Source organism: Peromyscus californicus, unplaced genomic scaffold (assembly GCF_007827085.1).
Source record: "Peromyscus californicus insignis strain IS unplaced genomic scaffold, ASM782708v3 Scaffold_5__1_contigs__length_169319896, whole genome shotgun sequence".
Taxonomy (NCBI): domain Eukaryota; kingdom Metazoa; phylum Chordata; class Mammalia; order Rodentia; family Cricetidae; genus Peromyscus; species Peromyscus californicus.
Window position 1 is genome coordinate 20708478 of NW_026294573.1, and position 4766 is coordinate 20713243.

General features: G+C 44.3%; 1 pseudogene; it reads right to left on the bottom strand.

Moving 5' to 3' along the window:
* Positions 1–4095: 4095 nt before the first annotated feature.
* LOC128097725 (60S ribosomal protein L35a-like) lies at positions 4096–4527 on the bottom strand (annotated as a pseudogene).
* Between the last annotated feature and the right edge of the window lie 239 nt (positions 4528–4766).

Sequence of the window (4766 nt, forward strand, 5' to 3'; positions counted from 1 at the left end):
GGTCCTGGAGATCGAACTCAGGTTTGGCAGCAAGCCCCTTTACTCTCTGAGCCATCTTGCTATCCCATTAGTCCATTACTATTATTATTATTTTTTTTTTTTTTTGAGACAGAGTTTCCCTGTGTTGTTTTGGTGGCTGTCCTGCATATTGCTCTGTAGCCCAGGCTGGCCTCGAACTCACAGAGATAGGCCTGGCTCTACCTCCTGAGTGCTGGGATCATGGGCGTGCGCCACCATGCCTGGCACCACTTGAGTATCTTAAAACCATTTCTCCTTTTGCTCAGACCCATGACTTTTTAAATCGACTTAGTTTTTCTCCATAGATAGGACTTTTTTGTACTGAGGCCTGAAAATGGGACTTGAATGCTAATAGGATCCCAGAGTGGGCTTTTAGAGAAACAAGGGCATCCTTGGTGTCCAGGAAAAATAGTAAAAATCATTTGGTCCATCAATGTGTAAGAAGGAAAACAGTACATTTTTGTTATCACTGATTTGTAGTTGGTATTTAGCATTTCCTATTAGTATTAATATAAGAAATAGAACCACAATGCTGTTAGCTGCACAGGACTTTTAATCTTATCATCAGAACACAGATTAGGGCTTTGAGAGGGCTCGGCAGGTAAAGGCACTCGCTGCCAAGCCTGGCTGTCCAAAGGGTGGAAGGAAAGAACCGATGCCTCTAAGTTGACCTCTGACCTCCACCCACCTGCCGTAGCAAGGGCACAGCTGTGCTCATGTGTTAGTGCATTGCATGTACGTGTGTAAAAGGATCTCAGGTCATTTCAGTCACTTTACAGTTGTTGCAGATACACTCACTGCTAGATCCTAGCTGAGTGCTGATTTTTAGTATTAATTTTATGTGTCTGAGAGTTTTGCCTGCGTGTGTGTCTATACCGCAGGTGTGCCTGGAGACATTTATTTATTTTATGTGTATGAGTGTTTTGCCTACATGTATATGTTTGCATTAGGTGACTAAGAAGACTAGAAGACAGCACTGTATCCCCTGGATGGAGTTACAGAGAGTTGTGAACTGCCATGTGGGTGCTGGGAACTGACCCTGAATCCTGGAAGAGGAACAAATTGCTCTTAACAACTGAGCCATATTTCCATCCTCTCCGACACTTTTATGTATTAATAAAGACATTTGCTGTGTGTGGTGGCACACTCCTACAGCCTCCCTTGGGAGGCAGATGGAAGAGGAAGATCAGCAGGTCAAAGTCAGTTTCAGCTGCAGAGTGAATTCACTTTGCAGGAGTTCCTTCTACTCTGCGGGTCCTGGACATGGAACTTGGGTTGCCAGGCTCAGCAGTAAGCACCTTTACCTGCCTAACCATCTTGCTGGCCATAAATTTGTAACTTTTTGTTTTTGTTTGTTTGTTTTTAGAGACAGGGTTTCTCTGGGTAACATTCCTGGCTGTTCCGGAACTCACGCTATAGACCAGGCTGACCTTGAACTCAGAAATTGGCGTGCCTCTGCCTCCTGAGTGCTGGGATTAAAAGTGTGCATCACGGGGCTGGAGAGATGGCTCAGCGGTTAAGAGCATTAACTGCTCTTCCAGAGGTCCTGAGTTCAATTCCCAGCACCCACATGGTGACTCCTAACCACTCATAATGAGATCTGGCGTACATGCAGACAGAGCACTGTATGCATAATAAATAAACAAATTAAAAAATATATATTAAAAAAAAAAGTGTGCATCACCCCTGCCTGGCTTGATAACAAGAGAGGTTCAGAACCCATGCTTTAATCAAAATAATAGTAATAGGTTATAAATCATGAAATAAGAGTCTATTACACCATAATTATAAATACATAACTATATAAATGCAGGAGAAGGGACAGTCGTTCCTGACAATAACTGAGTAATAAATCTGTGTGGAACAGTGGTTTTCAGCATGTGAAAGGACCATCAGAAAACACAGATACTTACAGTAGCATTCATAAAAGTAGCAAAATCACAGCAGTGAAATTGCAACGAAATCATTTCTTGTGGGGGAGAGGGGTCCCTACAACACGAGGAGCTGTTAGAGTCGCAGCGTTAGGAAGGGTGGGGACCACTGCTGTAGAAGGATGAAGGAGTTCAGTCATCGATGCCAAAAGCAGTGGATGCCAGGTTGGTGAGTTGGATGTTTGCAGGGCCGTGTGTTTCTCCATAGGTTACTAAATAATTATGTAGGGAAACTAGGGAAGAAAACTCACTAGTACCTCCCTGACCAGGTCATCAAACCTAATATCCCTCAGGTTGTGACAAACTGACTTTATTTGCCCACTATAAGAAGCAATGAGGGCGACTTTAATTCCAGCACTCGGGAGGCAGAGGCAGGTGGATCTCTGAGTTCCAGGCCAGCCTGGTCTACAGAGTGAGTTCCAGGACAGCCAGGGCTCCACAGAGAGACAGTATCTCCAAGAAAAACAAAAACAAACAGACAAGCAAAAAAGCAGCAGCGAGAGGGCTGGGGAGATTTCTCAGTGGTTAAGAGCACTTGCTGATAACCTGGTGGTGTGGCGCAGGCCTTTAATCTCAGCATTTAGGGAGATAGAGGCAGGTGGATCTCAGTGAGTTCAAGGCCAGCCTGGTCTCTGCAGTGAGTTTCAGGACAGCATGGGCTACATAGAGAGACCCTGTCTCAAACAACAAACAAACAAAAACAAGCACTTGCTGCTCTTCCGGAGAACCCAGGTCACACAGCCTACATCAGCCTGTAACTCCAGGTCCAGGCATCTGAAGACTGACAGCCTTTGGCAGCACGTGCACCCACCTACATACATGTCATTAAAAACGACAAACGATGAGGCTGTGACATCGCTGCTGTGGTGATTCCACCAGAATGGCACACACAGTCTAGTCACAAGGAAATGTCCAATAAACCCAAATCGAGAGCCGTTTTCTAGAACAACTGATCTGTACTGTTGACGTATTCTGAGGTCAGGAAACAAAGAAAAGCCTGGGGGACTGGTCAAGATTTAAGGAGACAAAAGAATCACAAAAACTGGGGAGGTGGGGGGCTGCTGGGAGGAGAGGAGGGAGGGGAAACTGGGATCAGGCTGTAAAATTAATTAAAATAATTACTTAATCACAAAAACTAAAGTTGATGTGTGATCTTGGATTTGATTCTGGACCAGGAAAAATAGTAACTTAATGATGTTGTTAGGACAACTGAAAAAATTGAAGAGGATTTTGTCAATGAATTAAGTCGCTGTGTGTCTTTGTCAGAGGTTTTGGTTGTGGTATAATGCTCTGGTTATGTGAAAGACTGATGTTTTTGGTAGAAAAAGAAGTTAAAGAATATGATGTCCTGCTAGTCAAACAGTTCAGAAAAAAAAAATGTGCAAATATTTGTAACTATGTTTGTAAAGAATGAGAGAGAGAAAAACAAACAGAACAAAATGGAAATGGTGTATAATTTGAACTTTTTCTTTCCTTTTTCGACTGTCTCATAGGGCCCAGCCTGGCCTGGAACTCACTCAGTAGCTGAGGCTGCCCCTGAGCTCCCAGATGCTTCATCTCCCTCACACATGGCAAACTGGAGATTTTGAGAGCTGAGGTTTGTTCAAGATCTCCCAGCAGTTATCAGAAGAGTTAGTTAGGCAAACCCCAGATCTCAGATGTCAGCCACTACACCAACCGAATCCTTCAGTGTTTGCACTTGGATGGCAAAGGTTGAGGCATCCAACTAGTTCTCTTTTTCAGTGTTTTAGTTCCCTAGAGCTAGTTCCTTCTCTTGGAAACCCAGAGTGCCGTAACTAAACGTCTCTTTCAGTTCCCTCATGAGGACCAAGGCAAGGATGGGTTTGAAGTTTCTGAGCTGTGTGCACTTGGGATGCCCCGTTCCTATGGACTGTTCATTACTGCTCTCATGACCAGCCTTTCCTGCATATGGTTGGTGGTTTCTCCGGGGTATTGTTCGTCCTCCGCCACAGAGTGGTGTCTGAACTGCTGTTGTTTGAACTGGTTTTTATCCACTACTCCTTTTTTTTTTTTTTTGAAACAGGGTCTCTCTACATAGCCCTGGCTGTCATGGAACTCACTAGTAGATCAAGTTGGCCTTGAACTCACAGATACCTACTTGTGTTGGGATTAAAGGAGTGTTCCATCACACCCGGCCAGGCTACTCTGTTTCTTTTTTCATTCATTTTTTTCTCTTTTATTTATTTACTTTTCATTAGTTTAAATCCAGGAAGGGTACAGCATCACATGGATTCTGTGTCCGATGGCCTTTGCAGGAAGGTTGTTTCGGAATTTGGCACGAACCTTGCCGCTGTTCCCACGGGCCCAGGTTACTTTTCCCCAGATCACTGGGTTTGTTTGCTTTGCCTCCAGGTGTCACTGTGTTGTTTTTTGCTTTACACACATAAGCACATCTCTCGCCCAAGTAGAATTCAGTTTCATCTCGAGCATAAACACTTTCAATTTTAAGAAGAGCTGTGTGCTCTCTCTGGTTCCGGAGACCTTGCTTATAGCCAGCAAAAATGGCCTTGTACCAAAGCCTTCCTGACATATTTGCCTTTAAAAGTCCTGTTCCCAGCAGGCCTTCACCGGCGCCAAGATGGCGAAAAGAGCCTTTTTTTTCTTTTTTCTTTTTCCTGGAACTAGCTCTGTAGATCAGGCTAGCCTCGAACTCACAGAAGTCCACCTGCCTCTGCCTTTGAGTGCTGGGATTAAAGGAGTGTGCCACCATAGCCCAGCTGCTCTTGATATTGTTGTTTGTGTATTTGTTTGTTTGTTTGAGACAGGGTTTCTCTGTGTAGCCCTGCTGGCCTCAAA